Source organism: Equus asinus, chromosome 21 (assembly GCF_041296235.1).
Source record: "Equus asinus isolate D_3611 breed Donkey chromosome 21, EquAss-T2T_v2, whole genome shotgun sequence".
Classification (NCBI taxonomy): Eukaryota; Metazoa; Chordata; class Mammalia; order Perissodactyla; family Equidae; genus Equus; species Equus asinus.
The window spans coordinates 77,749,374-77,769,929 of NC_091810.1; the positions used below are offsets into that span (position 1 = coordinate 77,749,374).

Sequence of the window (20,556 nt, forward strand, 5' to 3'; positions counted from 1 at the left end):
CTAAGGAAAGATACTTAATCCTTAAGGAGTTGCCAACGCTGGGAGGGGGAGAGAAGTTGCACCTTTATCTCAAGGGCCTTTGCTCTTACCATAGGGAATCTCTAAAGCAGATATACAATGCCCTTTTGGAAAGACAAGGTCAGGCCGAATTAGGTTTATACCAAATGGCTTCCTCATATACTCCAATATATCCTATTGCTTGCCATTTTTATTTGTTAGCTTTAGCACCGAGTTCAGCTCCCTGCCCCCATGGTCTCAGTCACAGTGTGTTTGCAATATAATTAGGGAGGCGTGGTACATTCAGGTGACACTATGTGAGAACAGAGCCAGTATTTGGTACAACTCTCACCATTTTGATTTCTTTGGGTCTTTCTAAGGATGACCCATACATTTCTGCTGAAAAGTAGTAATAGAATCCCTTTAGAGTCTTTACTTATCTAAAATTTTGATAGATGTCTTAGTTGGGCTCCCCCAAAAGTAGACCCTGAGGCAAAAGATTTGCGGCAAATAGTGTATTTGGAAAGTGATCCCAGGAAGCAGAGTGAGGAAGTGGGGAAGTGAGACAGGGAAGAGAGAAAAAGCCAAAAAGGGTAAGTTAATGAGCAGTTACCTCTGAGGGCCACTGGGCCTCAGTCCTGCAGGGGCCCCCCTGAGAGGTTGTGTAGGACACACTTCCAGTTGACCCACCAGGAGTTGGGGGGCTGGTGGATTTGTCTACTAGCTCCTGTCCCTCATCTCTGGAGGGCTGTCCTGGGGGGTTGGTCTTGTTGGTGGGCCGGCACAATACTGTGGCAGAAAAAGCCCTCAGGCATCCAGACCCGGGTGCCTGAGAGAGAAAGCCAGTGTGCACAGGAATTGTCTGCCAAAGCCCCAGGCGACCCCAGGGTGGGGCAGTGACAATGTCTGCTTCAGTGGGGGATGGGCGAGTTCAACACACCTGTCTGTTAAAAGCAAAAGAGACATAAAACAGATTAATTTTGACTTGATTTGATTAAAAATGTGACTGAAAGATGTTCGACCCCAGCCTGGATCTTTCAACTTCTCCTTCCTCCCTACGCAGCTTGTCACGGTCTTTGATTTTCACAGGTTTTCCCTTTAGCAACTTATGTGTGATTTAGTCTTTATGGGTGTGTTTATCAGAAACTCTAACCACCCACTCTTCAAAGTCCACATATTATTATGGGTAAACTTTTCAGTGATTTGAGGGGGTGGTGTCAGAAGATATTCATTATTTTGGTACTTGCTTATTAGCAAAGAAAATTGAGTTCCTGGAGTGTTTCTCTTTTGCTGTTGTCTCTTAAACAAACACGGTAACTTGCGATGGAAAATCTTAGGACCACGAGAAGTTAGATTCATCTGGTTAGGTTTCAATACTATAAGTAGAGCTATAAGAGCTTGCACTTCGTTGAATAAACAAATGACTGTCATGGTGTTAAATGCCTTAAAAAGCAGTTACATCTGCTCAATTTCCAGGTGAGACAGTGTGGTTGCTGGAAAGCAAACTTATCATCATTATTTTTAAAAATACTCAATGGTAAAGGAAAAGAAATGTAGAATATCACATTTTTATCTATACTATGAGTACAATAATGTATAAATTATGTAGGTTTATAGGCAAGAACAGGAAGGTAAAATGGGGAAATGAATATTGTTTTGTGAATACTGTCCATTTTCTTTTTAAAATAGGGGGAAAGAGGGGCCGGCCTGGTGGCACAGCGGTTAAGTACCCCTGTTCCACTTTGGCAGCCTGGGGTTCGCAGGTTCGGATCCCAGGTGCAGACATGGCACCCCTTGGCAAGCCATGCTGTATAAAGCCAGGCATCCTATGTATAAAGTAGAGGAAGATGGGCACAGATGTTAGCTCAGGGCCAGCCTTCCTCAGCAAAAAGAGGAGGCTTGGCAGCAGTTAGCTCAGGGCTAATCTTCCTCCAAAAATAAATAAAAAATAAATAAAAATAAAACAGGAGGAAAGAGAGATCAGCAGTGTCTTGTCATCAAATCGCCAGGTGACATGAAATTTTGAGTGTAGTTTTCATCACCCTTGGCAACTTTTCCAGGCTCAGATCAAGCTACTGAGGAATTTCCCAGAATTTCCTACCACCCATCTTTGTTTCCTCTAAAAGCAGGCCAAAAGATTGAGACTGGCAAGAACAGCACTGTGAGCACGGATGAACCTCAAACAGTGCGCTAAATGAAAGAAGCCAGACACGAAAGACCACGTGATGTATGATCCCTATCATGTGAAATGTCTTTTTTAAAAAAGGCAAAACTATAAATAGAGAAAGCAGAGCAGTGGTTTTCTAGTGGTTGCTGGAACAGAGACCAAGTCTAAATGGGCATGAGGAAAATTTTCAGGGTGATGGAATTGTCCTAAAACTGCATTATGGTGATGGTTGCACAACTGTGCAAATGTGGTCAAACTCTGAATTTTATGACACGTAAATTATACAATAAAGTTGTTTGACAGAGAGAGAGAGAGAGAAGCACTGGGAATTGTGCACTGCCACACCATTTCTAAAATGCAAGGAAAGGTTAGAAAACAATTTCCGGTGACTGTGGGATAGAAAAGGTCACTGAGACTGGAAGAGGGGTAGCACCTCCCCTCGCAGGTATCTCCAGCAGCCCCACAAATAAACCTCCCCAAACACACACACTCTGGGGAAAAACTGGAAGCCCCCGGCCAACAGACGGCCCCACACCCCTGCTGTGCAGAGTGGCTAGAGCAGTGCTGTCCAGCAGAAGTACAACGGGAGCCACCCTTCTGTCCCTCTTCATTTTCTAGTAGATTCATACAAAATGTACCAAGAAACAGGTGAAATTAATTTTAGTCATATATTTTCTTTAACCCAATAAGTCTAAAGTATTATCATTTCAGCATGTAATCAATATAAAAAGTTACTAACGGGATGTTTTACATTCTTTTTTCCATACTAAATCCTCAAAATCCAATATGTCTTACACTTATAGCACATCTCAATTAAGAGTAGTCACATTTTCAAGGGCTCGATAGCCACTGGTGGCTACTGTATTGGACAGCACAGACCTAGAGGCATTCTGGTTATGGATGAGAATCCAGAGACTTCAAGATTATTTGTAAAAAGAGAACGGGTTTTCGTGCAAACATCCAGTGTTAATTAAACAAGCATGTAAAAGTATATGTTGAATTGTGTTCTGTAAAAGCACTCTGTCTCTGTGATCCTCACTTTTTTTTTAACTATTCACATGGTCCTGAGGATTTTTTTTTTTTTTTTGAGGAAGATTAGCCCTGAGCTAACATCTGTTGCCAATCCTCTTTTTGCTGAGGAAGACTGGCCCTGAGCTAACATCCATGCCCATCTTCGTCTACTTTATATGTGGGACGGCGTGCCAAGCAGTGCCATGTCCGCACCCGGGATCTGAACCGGTGAACCCCAGGCCGCCGAAGTGGAACTTGCGCACTTAACTGCTGCGCCACCAGGCCGGCCCCAGGAATTTTTTAATGTACCCAATGAGTTTCATTTGTAGGTCTAGGCGGTTAAATCCCTGGGCAGCGCACCCAGCCGTGTTTGAACTTAACCTTGCAGAGGAGCCACTTTGAGACTAGGAATTATGAAGCAAGGATTTTAGTGAAGATTAAAGGTTATGTCCTTCATCAGGAAACTGCATCCTGTCCTCGAAGAGGAACAGCTGTGGTAATCTACACTAATCTGTCTATCTGATTATGCTAATTATTGAACAGACATTACCAGCAGCCAACTAGAAACTACAGCATCATGGATAAAGATCTGCGGTGGTGGGGAGGGGGGGTCTCAGGTGGGCTTTTTGGTTTGGCTTGATTGGGGGTAGGATAGAGGTTGTCCAGCTTTGGACAGTACAACCTTTGAAGTACTGTCAGGATTCTCATTCTACAGATTCATTGATGGGTTCTAATTTGCTTTCCATTGCAGGAGAATCTGATTTATTCCACGACATTCGCCGTCCATCTTTGACAATTGTACCTATAGCTGACCCTCCAGCTTTCTTGCAGAATTAAAGTTATTCTGCGGCTGTAGCACCTGGAAAAATATTTCTTTGCCCAGAAACACTGTAACTACATTTTCTCTATAGACCCACAAATCCAAAAAAGAATAAAGCAACCTCATAAAATCAGCAGGAAGGAAGGCAGGTGCTTGAGTTCTCGTTACTGTTGGTGGTTCTTGGAAATCCCCCTTGCTAACGTGACCTTTTGTTTTATTCTTCCTTTCTCTGAGTTAAAATCGTGTCCTGGGGATGCAGGTGTCCCCACTGGGCCCAACTGCTTTTCATCCCTGTCTCTTCTTCCTTTTCTTTTCCTCCCGTGCAGATAGACCCAGAGCCAGAGCTGCTGGGATCCTTAGGGGCTTTGTTCTGGGGCAGGCTCCTCACACAAATGTTGGGAAGGGATACAAACTCTTGCCTTGGCCTTCACCCTTGGTCCCTGCAATTAATCTAGACCACCTCTGCTTCACAGATCTGCCTTACCCACCTTGTTCTCTGACTCTGTAACTTCAGTTCGGTCTTCCCAGGCCTCTGTGATCTGCTGTGAACATTTGTCTCTGTCAACCCACAGCCTTTTCTAATCCACACCTTCTGCCTCTAGCCTCTGCACTAGGACTGGGAATAAGAAATACTTCCACACCCAGAATCAGCTAGGCTATTCCTCCCCAGCTGCCAGCAGATCCTGGCCTGTACTCACGTCAACTTTGAGACTTACCTTTGCTACCAGTGGTCAGAACTGAATTCCCACTTCTGCAGCTTCAAGGATGGCTCTTCTTCCCAATAGTGGCAGGTTCCCTTTTTGTCCTTGTTCAACAAAGGAACAACTTTATTTCAAATGTTAAAAAAATACAAACTCCCATCATGCGCCTTGAAGCACGTTTTCCTTTAGGTTCTCCCAAAAACAAGAGCTCAGGTAGAGACTTGGGCCTCGAGTGCAGGTAGCCTTTTTGGGAGGGGAATCGAGGAAGCAGGAGTGGGGAAAGTGAGGAGAAAAAAGCCAGTAAAGGAGGTGGTAATCCTCTGGTTATTGTTGTGGGCAACTGGGGCTCATTCTTCCTGAGCCCCCAGAACTGTACCTCTGAAGATCCTGAGGCTGAGTTCTATTCCACTGACTTTCCATTCCTCCGGTGGTTGAGGGCGGCCTGGGAGTGTTAGCCCCACCCCCTACTCTGGGCTGCCTGTGCGTGGCCTAAGGAAACGACAGGAGCTTCCAAACAACCTGAGGTGGAAAAGCTGAGGGACGCCACAGGCGCTTGGGTGGCACTGCCGGTGTGTGTGGAGAATGTCCACCCTGGCCACAGCTGAAGTCCCAGACAGGCGGAGGGGGTGTGCTGTAGAGCACGAGAAGCATGGGCTACTATTCATGAATGATCATTGAAAGCCATCCTCCTCACCCCCCCGGAAAAAGCAAAAACACCGTATGTTTAATGTATGTAAAAGCAACATATGCCAACTCCTGTGTGTTCCTGTGTTAGATGCATCTCACTAGCTCAAGTCAGGCCCAAAAGATAGTCATCTCCAGCTCCCTTCTCGCTCTTCGTCAGAGTCTTTAAGGAAGCTGACACAGAGGTATGTGGAGCTGGGGAGAGGACCTTTCCCCTCCTGTGAAAGGTGAGGCTTTGGGAACATTCAAAGCCAAGATATAAACTGGGCCAAACTGGGACTACGGTTATTGCCACAGCAGAGCATTCCCACACTGATGTCATCAAAGCTAGAGAAGATGGGGGTAGAAGCTCGTCCTCACTGGGGCAACCAAAGCGAGTCTGGAGGGCTGCTGGGAACTTTGGGACTGGGCAGAGGAAAGGCCTGGGGCTGAATGAGGAGCCCTTGGGGCACCACTTATGGGAGACCCTCCGTGTCAACAGATGACTTTCTGAAGCCTGGGACCCCTGAAAGTATTTGCTTAAAATGACACTGCCAGCTATAGGATTCTCAAAGCACCGAGATCGTTCTTAGACAGACAGACACCCTGGACTATGGGACAGGATGACCCAGGAGATCTGGGACCCTTCTTACTAGTTCATGACATCGCTTGGCCTTTTCAGTGAGGATCGGATGTGCGCATAGATATTATTCTTCATGACAGCTACCACTGATTGTACTCAGAATACGTACACAGACCTTTACTCACATTAGCTTATTTAATACACAACTGCAAAGTAGATCTATTATCACCAGTTGACAGATGAGGCAACCGTGGCTCACAGAGCTTAAGGACGCAGTCAGGGTGGCACAGCTTTGGGAAGAGCAGATCTGGGGTTCTAAACTAGCTCGTGGGCAAAGACAGAGATAAGGCTCCTGTTATCATCATATCTACACTTTTTATAGATCCAGGAAGGCGGGCCACCTGATCGGTCAGCCTGCCCCTCAATAAACTAGGAGAGCAAATGGTTCAGAGTCAGACTTCAGGGTCAGTAATCTCTTTTGAAGACCATCAGGGAATAGAACTAGATAAGATTTATCTCCACATCTTCCTTACAGTCTGTGATTAAATAAATATTTTTAAATAACAATAGGTTCTGTGTGCACGAGTGTGAGTGTTTTGTCCTGGATGTTTGTCATGAGAAAGTAAATGTTTTCCAGAAAAAAAAATTTGAAACAAACATGACACTTTGTACCCTTCCACAAGTGCATTTGTGTCCTGATTACAGAAATCTGCTTATTCTTTGGGTCGCACATTTATATTTGGCAGCAAATTTCAGAAGTTTGCACCAACCAGCTTCCTTGGGGAGCGTGGAAGGAAGAGCTTGTGCGCACACCCAGCAGAAATGAAACTGCTGGCCTGATGGGTTTGCAGGTCTTCTTCAGCATGGAGGAACCCGTTTGAACATCTACGCTTGCCTCTCTGAGGCCACAATCTTTCTTTTTCATTTTGTTTTTTCTTGAAACTATAGGCATGGATCTCTGTTGCGCTCCATCCAACTTCCCAATGAGCCATCAGGAAGAGATTCCTCATCACATCACAGACAATTAATGAGCTGGGACAGAGTAGGTGCTTCATGGAGTCAGAGCTCCTCAGAATTGAAAGGGACTTTAAAGGCCATGAACCTGGAGTGGACATCTCTGGTTTTCACTCGTTCGTTTTGCAGCAAAACTACTCAAAAGAAGTCTCTATATGTTTGCTGTCTCCACTTGCCCACATCCCCTGTTTTCTTCAAACCCTCCAGGGGACCCTTCAGTCCGCCCTACCCAGTGAAATTGCTCTGGTCAAGGTTTCAGAGAGCCTGAATTCGGCATCACTTCTCTGTTCCCTGAGTAGCATTCAACACAGTGGACCACTTCTTCCAGCTTGAAATATTCAGGCTTTCGTGAAGCCACAGTCTCTCAGCGCCCTCCTGCCTTACCAGCCACTCCTCCTTAATCTCTTTTATTAACTTCCTTGCTGCTGATAGCCTCTGGTTTTTGCCCATCCTGGGGCTCTCTCCACACCAATCTCCTGGAGATCTTTCTTCAGGCTGATGATTCTCAAATTTATACTCTGAGCTCCAGACTCAACTACTTAACTGCTTACTTGACGTTGCCTCTTCGATGCCTAACAGACACCTCAAACTTAGTATGTGTTGCTCTTGTCTCCCAACTTGCTCCTCCCTCAGTCTTTCTCTTTTCAGTTAATGGGACCACCATTAATCCAGTTGCTCAGACCAAAAACTTAGAAATCAGGCTTGATTCCTCTTTCTCTCTTCTCCATATCCAATGATTCAGCAAGTCCCATGGGCTTCCTCTCCATATACATGTGCCAAATTCATCTCCTTCTCTCAGTTTTCTCCTCTCTCTTCTCTCATCTGGATGACTGCCATAGCCATTACTAGTCTCCCTGTTTTTGCTCTTATTCTCTTATAATCCATTCCCAGAGCAGATCTTTTAAAAACGGAAGTCAGATGATGTGGTTCAGTGGTTTAAAATCCTCCAATGGCTTCCCATCACTTAGAATAAAATTCAGATTCCTCAAAAGACTTATAAGGCACACCATAACTTAGCTGTGGGTCAGCAAACTTTTCTATAAAGGGCTAGATAGTAAATATTTTAGGCTTTGGGAGCCATATGGTCTGTGTTGTAGCTATTCAGTTCTTGCTATTGTAGCAAGATAGCAGCCCTAGACAATATGGGAAACGAATAAATGTGGCTGTGTTCCAATAAAACTTTATTTACAAAATCAGGTAATGGGCTGGAATTTACCTGTGGGTCACAGACTGCTGACCCTGAGGCAGCCCTTTTCTACCTTTTCAACTCCATCACACACCACTCTGCCCTTCACTATGGCTGAGGCACACCAGCTGGTGTAGATAGCCTTCCAATAGGGCTGCCACCAGTTCCTTCCATCCTATTCACTAATGTCACACACTTTACATATGCTGGCCTCATGACTACTTTGGCCAACGGAAAGTGGTGGAATTGATGTTCTAGGACTTCTGAGCTGAAGCCTTAATAAGATTGGCAGCTTCTGCTTCCTCTCTTGGATTCCAGCCAGCACACTGTGAGAAAACAAAAGCCACACAGAGAAGCCATGTGGAGGAGAACCAAGAAGTTCTGGGCCATAGTCCCAGATAAGCCCCAGCCTGCAGCATCAACTGCCAGCCATGTGAGTGAGCCATCTTGGATATCCCAGACTGCAGTGAGCCGGAATCACATGGAGCAGAGAACTGCCTAGCTTAGTCTGGTCATGTCACAGAACTGTGAGAGATAAAATGCTTATTACCTTAAGCCAGTAAACTTCAGTGCTTTGTTTTACATTAATAGGTAATTGAAACAGTTCCTTCTTTCTATTCCTCAAACCCACCTAGCTCATTCCTCCATCAGCACCAGCTGCCCTGTCTGCCTAGAACACACCTCCCTCAGATCTTAGCTTGGCTGGTCCTTTTCGTCGTTCAGGTTGGGTCTGTAGTGCTTCATTTTGTTTGTTTGTTTTGGAAAGTTACCTTTTCTTTACTTCAGTTCCTGTGGCTGAACCCCTCTCTTCTCATCCCACCCTCATTTGGACTCCAGAATCAACTTGTAATAAAGGCCAAGCCAGCCAGTAATTCTACTCCTTTCACGTCCCACCCACCCAGCCTCAGTTACTGAGTCAGAGATGGACATGTGACCCAAGTCAGTTCAGTAAGAGTCAGTCCCAAGAATTACTGGTGAGAAGAGACTCTTGGTTGAGGTGGTTAAACTGGTTTAACTCAAGCCTGGAGCTGCTGGTGCCCAACTGTCCACCACAAGGGGCAGGCCTGTCTGGGAACAGAGCCAACAGAGAAGAGAGCAGGGAGGAGAGATGGAGCAGGTGAGATAGACTCCTGGATCTAGCGATACTTGAAGCTAGAATTTCCTTGGAGTTTTAAGTTGCATGAACCAATACATCTCCCACTCCACTATCACCCCTCTCTTCCTTTGCTTAAGCTAGTTTGAGTTGTATTTCTGTCACTTGCTCTTAAAAGACCATCAATTGCTTGACTCACCCTCCACCATTTCCACCAAGTGTTAGGTTGAACCATATGAAATTACTATTCTTGTAGGTCAAAAATAACTGAATATCAGTTATTTCATATGTCTAACTTGTTTGAACACCTCCAGAGACAAGGAACTCACTGTCTATTGCATCAGCTCAACCAACAGAAAATTAATTTTATAAAACTAAAATCCATGTCCCTGTCCTTCACGGTCTTGAGTGTTCTCCTCTGAACACATTTCCTGTCTAGTGTAACACTTGACTTCAAAACTCCAGGAAGGAGTCTCTCTTAAGTGGAGAAAAGTGAGATTATCACCTCTTCATCTAGACACAATACTTCTAGTAATGCAGCCTAAAACATCTAAGTCTTTTTTAAAAATGTGATATCTTGAGCCATGTCTTCTCCATCTTATTCTAGTTTATTTCAAATTAAGTTCAGGACCTTATATTTACCCCCAGTGAATTTCACTATGTTCTATTTGGCCCACTGACCCTTCCTTTGAAAGCCAAGCTTTGGCCCTGCCCATTGGGTCAAAGTCTTTGTCAATTATTTTCTTTATAGCTGTCTTGATACAACAATATAATGAAAATCCAATGCCAGGATCTTTGTGAATCATGATTGTGTGATCCGGGGTACCATTTCTAGCATCGCGTTTTCTGCAAGTTTGAGAAGCGTGCTTTCTCTATAGTCACCTGAGTCATTGCTACAGATGCTGAAAAGGACAGTGCTGAGAATCAAGCCCAAAGGGATGTGTGTGGTTGGATAGTGATTCATTAGCCTTTAGGTTTGGTTGTCTCGTCAGTCACTACGTCTCTGACTCAGGCTAGCAACCTCCCACGTTTCTCAGCTTGTCTATAGGAAGTCACACGATACCAGCTAAGTGTCTTGCTGAAATATATAAGGGCTCCTCATTACTGGGTGTTCATTAGCCCATTCTTGAAGTTAAGTGGAGCAATGGGTTATTTAAGATAGGCTCAGCCACAGTAACAAATAGACCCAAAGGCTTAATGGCTAAACACAAGGGAATTTTATTTGTAGCTTAGGTAACAACACTTCAGAGAACTCAGGTTGGTGGGGGCACTCTCCTCCATTCAGCCACTGGGGAATCCAGGTTCTTTCCACCTCATGGATCTGCCATTCTCCAGGGCTTCATTGTCAATCTACATCCAGCCACAGAAGAGGAAAGAGCATAAAGGAGCAAACATGGGAAGTTTTTGTGGGACAGGCCTGAAAATGGCATGTCACTGCTGCTCACTTAGTCAACAAAGCCATACCTAGCCAAGTGGTAGGTAGGAAAATGTTGTTTAGCTAAGCGCTTAAAGAATGGGAGAATGGATTCGGTGAACAGCTAGTGGTCTCCATTATAGGCAGCTAGCATCATCATTACACAAAATTAATCCCTAAAACCTGACCACACACACACATCGCTTTCTTTTAAAACCAAGCTCCTGCGCCTGTCTGTTGGGTAAAATCTTTGTCCATTATTTTTTCTACAGATGTCAGGCTACAACAACATAATGCAAATAATATAAAAATTCATGGCAAAGTGAAACTGTCAGTCTTGCAAAATAAGCAAGATTTCAAGAATAGGAAAGCAGTTCTGGGGAAGTGCCCTAATCATTTGCAGAGCCATTGACAACAAGGAAATGGCAGTGTTAGATCAGAGAAAATCTATGAGGATGAGGACCAAAAAGACACCTCAAATGAGAGTGATTTTAACATCAAAGGGGTAAGAGACATAGACTCCTGGGAAAATTAACAAACATCTCAAATATTTTTGCCAAAGTTATATTGTTTGATTGTGCTGTGAAAGTCAAATCTTAATAGAATTTCATATTACTATATGATCTTACAGTTTTATCAGAAAAATATGTCCCCCCCAAAATCCTCGACAGTTAATTGGTCATTTTTGGGGTGGTTGTTGCTATTCTAAGAACGAGCTGGCGGCTGTACTCTTACCTGGCTTCTCCTCTGGGGTCTAACCTCTAGATGTCAGTGTGCCCCAGAGCTTCCTCCTGGTCCTTTCTCCTTCAGCATCTCCCTTTCCTAAGTGATCTCATCCACTCCCTTGGCTTTAAATATCATCTACGTGCAGCTGACTCTCAAATTTACATGTGTGGAGCTGGCCTTCAGTTGTATATCCTACTGTCTACTTGACATCTCCACCTGGGTGTTTCAGAGCCTCTTGGACTTAGGTGTCCAAAAACACTCCCATTGGTTTCAAACCTGTTCCTCAAGGCTTCCCTACCTCGCTCAGTAAATGGCAGCATCATTCAGCCATTTTTCAAGTCAAAATCTCAAGTCGTTCTTGGTGCTCTGACCCTGCCCACTCCCACAGCTAATGGAACAGCACGTTTTATCTGGCCTATCTTCAAAATACATCCTGAATCGACTCCACTGCATCTCCCCACCAGCACCTAGCCCAGTGGCCACATCTCTCACCAGGGCCCCTGGGACAGCCTCCTCACTGATGTTCCTGCTCCTACTCTTGCCTTCACGGCCATCCCGTTTCCACATGGTAGCCACAGTCATCTTTTAAATGTTTAAATCAGATCGTGTCGTTCCTCAACTTAAATCTCTCCAATGGCTTCTCACCAGATTTATAAAAAAAATCCAAACTCTCTCCTGTGGGTTCCCAGGCCCGTCTCCTGACTTGGGCACACGTCTCACACCTTATTGCAGCACCCTGTCTTCCTTGCTCACCCTCCGGCTACCACACGGGCTGTCCAGCGGGCTCCCTCCTCAGGGTCTCTGGGTCAGGTTCACTCTTTCCTCAAAGCATGGCTGCCTGCCTCCTCATCGTCAAATTGCAGGTCAAGTGACATATTCATAGAGAGGTCCGCTTCCTCTCCCATCTAAGCCAGCCTCCACCCTCCAGCCTTCTTGCATTGGTAATCCTACTTTTTTTTCTTCATAGCAATTATCATTATCACTAACTGCAACTAGTTGTTTATTTATGTATTTAAATTTTTTTCTTGTCTTCCCTTAGACTATAAACCCAGTAAGGGCAGGCATCTTGTCTAATTTGTTCACTGCTATATCTTCATTGCCAGAGGCTGTCACATAATAGATGCTCAGTAAATATTTCTCAACTAATTAAGTTTCTTTTCTTTTCTTTTCTTTTTTGGTGAGGAAGATGGGCCCTGAGCTAACATCTATTGCCACTCTTCCTCTTTTTTTTTCTCCCCAAAGCCCTGTACATGGTTTTATATCCTAGTGGTAAGTCCTTCCAGTTCTTCTACGTGGGATGCCGCCACAGCATGGCTTGATGAGTGGTGTGAAGGTCCATGCCCAGGATCTGAACTGGAGAACTTGGGCCACAGAAGCAGAGCGTGCTAACTTAACCACTACATCACTGGGGCAGCCCTAAATAGTTTTTTTTTTTTTTAAAGATTTTATTTTTTCCTTTTTCTCCCCAAAGCCTCCTGGTACATAGTTGTATATTCTTCGTTGTGGGTCCTTCTAGTTGTGGCATGTGGGATGCTGCCTCAGCGTGGTTTTGATGAGCAGTATCATGTCCGCGCCCAGGATTCGAACCAACGAAACACTGGGCCGCCTGCAGCAGAGCGCGCGAACTTAACCACTCGGCCACGGGGCCAGCCCCAGCCCTAAATAGTTTTTAAAATAGAAGAAAAAGCATTTTCATAATTTTAAGTTTCATTTTGCATGGTAAAGTCTCACTAAAAACCTTTTTTCACTATTTAATATGAAATTTTAGTTTCCTTTATAAGTGGATTTATTTAAGTGGGCTTTTCCTGTACCAGTTATGTTTGAACAATGAACATCTCCTGTCTTGTGTATTTCCTTCCTTCGCTAGACTAATAAACCCGTGGAAGAAGGACATGAAGGCAAGGCTGACATGATTTGCTCTTAGCTAACCCAAGCTGGGTCACGGTAAGCCATCCTTTTTCTTCCAGGGGCACAGAAATACCCTTTTCCGTTTAAAATCCATTCAAGAATCGTGTCTGCCATCTGTTACGCTCACTGGTTTGCAGTGTATGGAGCCCTCTTTCTTCTTTTTAATGGAACCCTTTTCCTGTCTCCAGGATTCCCACACCATTTTAAATATCTGCAGGTCCACCAGGCCCCCAGATAAACATTGAAAGTCTCTTTCCTGGGTTCTCTGAGTACTCTGGCCCGTAATGCATCTGGGTCAAGAGACTTGAGTTTAATTCAATTTAGGACACAAATAAAGGTTCTCATTAGAGGGGAGTAGACACAGTGCAAGACAATTTGGCAACACACTGATGTCACTGAAGCACGGAATTAAACAGACGCCTCGTTAATGTGGAGGCCTTGATCCCTTTCGAAGAACTGGCTTCTATAGCTCCCTGAGTTCTGAGAACCAGTCATCTGGAGTCGAAAAGTGTTGTTGAAGGCTTTGAGGTCCTCTTTAAAATTCTCTCTCATCTTGCCACATGCCATGATCTTTTGGGGTCGGTGGGAGGAGAAGAGAGAACAGGAGGAAGGCAGAAGGAACCAGCTTCCCTGCGTCACCTGTCACCCTACCACGGGGCGCTGCGGAGGGTGGGGTTGTGACTTGTGTTGGTGGAAGCAGGTCTGCCAACAGGGCTTTGGGTTAACTTGAGAACATACGCCCTTTCGAAAGGGGTCAGCTGCTCCTCCTGTCTCCTCTGGCCTCTTGCCAAGCAGAAAAGCCTGAATTTTCATGTCATATTGCCTAAGTTTTAACTCCTGCTTCAGATTTATATAGCGCCGTGTCTCCTTGTGTCTCCTCTGTCCCCAGCTCCTCAGCGTCCCCGGCCAAGTTCCCACACATTAGCTGGAGAGATTACATGATCACTCCGAATAAAATCCAAACCCCTTACCATGGAAAGGCCCTCCGTGGCTGCCCACCTGCAGGCCTCTGATGTCGTCTCCCTCCTTCTCTCCTCGCTGTCTCTGTTCTACCCACACTGATCTCTGCCTTCCCTCCCCCACCGTGAGCACGTTCCCATCTCAGGACCTCTGCACATGCAGCCTCAGTCGCTGGAGAGATCCTCCCCCAGGGGTCCGGGTGGTTGTTTGCTCTCTCATTTCTTTCAGGTCTTGCCTCAAAGTGCCCTTTTCAGAGCGGCCTTTGCCGGACCCAGAACAGCACCTGCACACCTCATCTCTCTCTTGATTCCCGGCTTCATTTTTGTCCTTAGCACTGATCACCCTGACGTATTATACATTTATTCATACATTCCCTCTCTCCTTCTACTAGAATGTAAGCTCCCTGATGGCAGGGAGTTCATGTCTTTTGTTTGTAGTGGTACCCCTGACTTCTGGCACAGTATCCAAAACATGTTAAATACTCAATAAATATTCGTTGGATGCATAAATGAACAAATGAATGAATGGTGTCTCATTTTCTTCAGTCTATAGTCCAAAATTTTTAGCCTGGCATTCAAAGCCCTTCAGGACCTGCCCCAAACTATACTTCATCTAGGCTTCATCTCTTGCTCCTTCCACTCCCCACCATCCATTCCTGGGTTCCAAGTCCGGGTGATCTCCTGCTTTGCTCTTCCTGACCAGTCTGTCCCCTCCGTGATTTCCTCGTGTTATTTACCCTATCTGGGAAGCCCTTTCTTTCTTTGGCAAAACCATCTCCCTTGTTTGAGGAAGTTCTGTTTATTATTCAAGGCCCAGTTTCAGCTTCCCTGTTGACCCATCCTGGCCCTTGCAGGCAGAACAGAGGGATAACTTCTGTGTTGCCACAGAGTGTAAGGCGGCCCTTTTCAGTTGCCAGGAGGGGAAACGCTGCTCCCTTCACCTGTGTTAGTGGCCAGCACTCTCCCCCTTTCTGCTCTAAACTCAATCAAGTTCTCTGAAGTCAGCACATCGCCTCACTTCCTCTCAATTTTCTACTCCCGAAGTTTCACCAGTTTGGGGGAAGAAGAAAAGTTTCTCCTTTCACAAAAAAGGCCAAGGAGCTCAAAATGGTTTAGACTTGAATGTTAGACCTGACACCATAAAACTCCTAGAAGAAAACGTAGGCAGTACACTGTTTGACAGCAGTCTTAGCAGTGACTTTTCAAATACCACGTCTACTCAGGCAAGGGAAACAAAAGAAAAAATAAACAAACGGGACTGTATCAGACTAAAAAGATTCTGCACAGCAAAGGAAACCATGAACAAAATGAAAAGACAACCCACCAACTGAGAGAAAATATTTGCAAATCATATACCCAACAAGGGTTAATTTCCAAAATATATAGAACTCATACAACTCAACAACAAAAAAATGAACAACCCAATCAAAAAATGGGCAGAGGATATGAACAGACATTTCTCCAAAGAAGATATACAGATGGCCAATAGGCACATGAAAACATGTTCAACATCACTAATCATGAGGGAAATGCAAATCAAAACTACGATGAGATATCGCCTCACACCCATCAGAACGGCTATAATTAACAAGACAAAAAATGACAGGTGTTGGAGAGGATGTGGAGAAAAGGGGACCCTCATACACTGCTGGGGGGAATGCAAACTGGTGCAGCCACTATGGAAAACAGTATGGAGATTCCTCAAAAAATGAAAAATAGAAATACTATATGATGCAGCTATCCCACTACTGGGTATTTATCCAAAGAACATGAGATCAATAATTGAAAAAGAGGCATGCACCCCTGTGTTCATTGCAGCTTTATTCACAGTAGCCGAGACGTGTAAGCAATCCAAGCTCCCATCAACAGATGAATGGATAGAGATGTGGTATATAGACAACGGAATACAACTCAGCCATTAAAAAAGATAAAATTGTGCCATTTGCGACCACATGGATGGACCTTGAGGGTATCATGCTAAGTGAAATAAGTCAGACAGAGAAAGACATGCTGCATGAATTCACTCATATGTGGAAAATAAACAAACACATAGATTTGGAGATTAGTGGTTACTAGAGGGGAATGGGGATGGGGGAAGGGTGAAATGGGTAAAGGAGCACATATATATGGTGACAGATAAAAACTCGACTATTGGTGGTGAACAGGATGCAGCCTACATAGAAACTGAAATATAATGTACACCTGAAATTTACACAATGTTATAAGCCAATATGACCTCAATAAAATAATTGGAAAAAAAGTTTAAGGGAAAAAAACGGCCAAGGAGCATTTTAGACACAATTGGAGACCCCTCTGTTCACCTGAAGACAGGAAAATGACACCGCTTGAACATGGCAGGATGTCCTGTGAGTGTTTTTTAAACAAAGCCAACTTTCTCTCCACACCTACAGAAATAGAAACATCCCCAAATGCTCACCGCTCCAACGGGTGGACCAAATAAGGAGGAGGGCTGTTTGCTGGAGACCTGCTTGCTTTATAACACGGAGGGCGAGGCTTGGATCGTAAACGTGTGACATCGGTGAGGAGGTGGGGTTACAAAAGGAGGGGTTGAGTGTAACCCCACGAAAGAAACCAGATCATGACAAATAAGGACCCATGATAGAGGAATATGTAAATATAGGCTCATCCTGCCAGATACCTTTTTCCTCCTTCTCTCCAAGTTTCAGCCCGCTGTTTTAAACGGCAACTGGGACAGCACAGAGGCTGTGATCTTCACCAGGGAAGATTTACAGCCTGAAGACGTGGTGGAGCAGGGAACAAACACACACAGCGGATTTCCCCTGAGTGTCTGGTCTTACACACACGGCAAGGAGATAGTAAAATTCCCTGGAACAGGAAGTGTGGGCTCCAAGCAAAGCCGTCTACAGGACTTCTGTGCAGATGTCAGCCACTCCCTATTGCCCGTGCCATGCACCATGAGTTCAGGTCCTGCCAAGAAATTGCAGCTTTGATACAAGTGTGCCCTGCACCACTTGGGACCCACTGGACTCCTGGCAAAGCAGAGGCATGTTCTTGGAAACCATGTCACAGACGGAGCATTATAAAGTTGACGGTTTTCTCCAAAGGAGCAACATTATAATTAGGTGATAAGTTCCTCATAGGAATTGACAAAATATAGATCCTAGGAAATAACCACAGAAAGGCCACCATCTTCTCAGTCATTTAACATTGTTAAATTATATTTAAAGTCTTTTAAAATGGGCAAAAAAGGTACCGTGCCCAAAATACTCTGCCAATGGCCAACAGGGTTCCTGGGAGGGGGTGTGTATCGTTGGAGTGAGGGCAGAAGTGGAACATTTAAATGTGAATAAAAAAAGGAAATTCACACTAAAGTATACATTTCCTCTTAATCAGTGGTTCTCAAACTTTCCAGTACTCCTTTATATTTTTGCAATGCTTGAAGCTCCCAAAGAACTGTTGTCCATTTGGTTGTATCTACCAGTGGTTACTGTGTAGAAATTAAAACAGAATTTAAAAAACATTTTTAAGTAATTCATCTAAAAATAACAACAATAAATTTACTGTTTGATGATAACATAAATATAATTTTGTGAAAAATAGTTTCCAAAATGAAACATAAAATAGTTTTCAAAACTAAATGACAGGTGGGAAGAAGGGCGTGGTTTCACATTTTTGCAAATCTCTTTGATGTGTGGCTTAATTGAAGGCAGCTGGATTCTCATACCTTCTGCATTCAATCTGGGGTGATATCAAGTGTCTGCTTCTGGAAAACTCCAAGGTACACTCATGAGAGAATGAGAGTGAAAAAGGCAAATGTTGTCTTAGTATTAGTACAAAAGTACTTTGATCTCACGGGCATCCTGAAAGTTCTTAAAGACCTGCCAGAGTCTCCACCCCAGACCTTTAAAGATTTTATTTTTTTTCCTTTTTCTCCCCAAAGTCCCCCAGTACATAGTTGTATATTCTTTGTTGTGGGTCCTTCTAGTTGTGGCGTGTGGGATGCTGCCTCAGCGTGATTTGATGAGCAGTGCCATGTCTGCACCCAGGATTCGGACCAACAAAACATTGGGCCACCTGCAGCGGAGCGCACAAACTTAACCACTTGGCCACGGGGCCAGGCCCTCCACCCCAGACCTTTAGAGCCACTGCTCCAGAGCAACATGGCAGCTAAAATAAATATTAAGCATTTACCTGGTTTATAAGCCACTTACATGGCTTGTCTTCTTAGTACATCCAGTAGGCAAAATTATAAGATTGTCCCATTTCCTGCCCTCTGGTGTATATACTCTCATATTATTGTAGGAACTTGTGAATATGATGGGCTAATCACTTCTATGATTAGGTTATATATATGGCACAGCTGACTTTAAGAATGGGAGACTTTTCTAGGTAGACCTGACCTAATCAAGTGAACCCTTCAAAGGGACTGGGCTCTTCCTGAAAAAGAGACTGAAGTGTGAGAGGGATTCAACACAAGGGAGATTCTCTGTTGCTGCCTTTGAAGATGGAGGGGGTCATATGGCAAGGAATGCCAGCAGCCTCCAGCAGCCGAGATTGGCCCCTGGCTGACAGTCAGCAAGGAAATGGGGACGTCAGTCCTACAACCACAAGGAACTGAACTCAGCCATAACCTGAATGAGCTTGGAAGGATGTTTTCCTCAGAGCCTCCAGAAAGCAACGGTGCCTGGCTGACTCCCTGATTCAGCCTGGGGGACCCTGAGCAGAGAAGCTAGTCACACCGTGCTGGACCTTCAGACCTACACAACTGTGAGATGATAATTGTGTTGTTTTAAGCTGCTAAATTTGTGGTGATTTGTTACACAGCAGTAAAATATTAATACAGTACGTATTATTTTCAATTTATTTTTAAATTACACAAATAATTATAAATACATCCTCCTTGTCAAAAATGAAAACATTTTGAGAGATTAGAAGTTCCCTTTGACCATCCTAGTCAATCCTGGGCCCCTCCCCCCCCGCTTTCCCAGGGGTAGCCACTCTTTGTTGGGTTTGAAGCCTTCCTTCCAGACCTTGTTCTATGCATTTACGTGCATACATATGTACCACTAGAAAATATATCATACTGCTGTGGGTTATTTACTTTCCTCATTTTAACTTCAGAACACTATTGAGATTGAAACTATAGCTGGACAGGTTTCCTAAAAATAAGACAACAAAAATCTGAACTCATGTTCTAGAGCATTTCCGTGCATCCCATGGAAGCATTTTGAACCACTCTATTGCTCTTAGATCTAAGTTTAAATAGAAATGTATTTTGGAGTTTGTTAAGAATGATGAGGATGGGGTTCCACCAGCTCAGAAGCGTTTAGAGCCGGGGCTGACCTCACACTTCTGGTTTTTCACCTCAGTCTCTCAGTGTTTTCACAGCCAGGCTGAACCTGCTCAGTTATAGGCTCAATTCCCATTGAGAAGTGAGAGAAACAATGGTGACTCTTGTGTCCCAAAGTGACCCCTAATAACCACCTTGTCCCTGCCTTCATCCACCACTGGAAAATCAAAAGCCCCTGTCTTTAGCAAGGAGCTTCAGAACATCTGTTAAAGAATTGCTGACTCTCCCTTAATTTAAAGAACAATGAACAGGTGTGACCTTTCAGAAACAAACCTACGGTGTACACCTGTATCACATCCAGGAGATACGACAAATCTCTTTTGACAGTGGACCACTGTGCCAGTGTGTGAAGGGAACCTTGGCCAAGGAGTAACCCACCAAGTTAGCATCTGATAAAACCATCAGCAGCAGGTTTTCAAGGTGGCTTTAACCACAGGCTCTCAGAAGGAAGCTCCTTTCTCAAGCAAGCTTGTGCTCCAAACTCACAGAGCCAGGGGCCACAAGCCTCTGTGTAGCAGTGTACGCTTTCTGCATTTTTGTACTGAAGGAGACATTAGCAGTGGCCAGTGGCAATGTCCTTGCCTGCTTTGCTAAGGTCATCTGACCTTGCCCTCTCCTGACATCACAGTGGTCCTGACACAGACATGCCCCTTCATTCCTTGCCCTGTAGTGATGTTGAGTTTGCCAGGCAAGCTCTGTCTCTCTACTTGCTCAGCGTGGGCAGGAAATCTCACCAGTTCATAAACCCTTGGACATGGTGTGCCCATTAACAAGGGTAACACTTAGTGCCTCCTTGAAAGGGCTGTACCCACCCATCCACATCACTGATCCATGATTTTCCATGCTCCCTGGCTGTTCAGGTAGGACCGTCCCACAACAATGAAAGCACAGCTGTTTGGGGAGGGAGCTCTGCCCAGCGGGGGCCACAGCCTTCGGACAAAGAATGCCTGCCTGGAGCTGCCGCTGGCTCCTCTTTTCGCTC

At 44.6% G+C, this 20,556-nt stretch overlaps 1 long non-coding RNA gene across 1 annotated transcript; it reads right to left on the minus strand.

Annotated features, from left to right (window-relative positions):
- Nucleotides 1–803: 803 nt before the first annotated feature.
- Nucleotides 804–16,775, minus strand: LOC139041411 (uncharacterized). Its single transcript, XR_011496498.1, has 3 exons — nucleotides 16,680–16,775; nucleotides 4,712–4,800; nucleotides 804–941 (listed from the first exon to the last, which is right to left on the minus strand). It is a non-coding gene; the product is annotated as an uncharacterized lncRNA (long non-coding RNA).
- Between the last annotated feature and the right edge of the window lie 3,781 nt (nucleotides 16,776–20,556).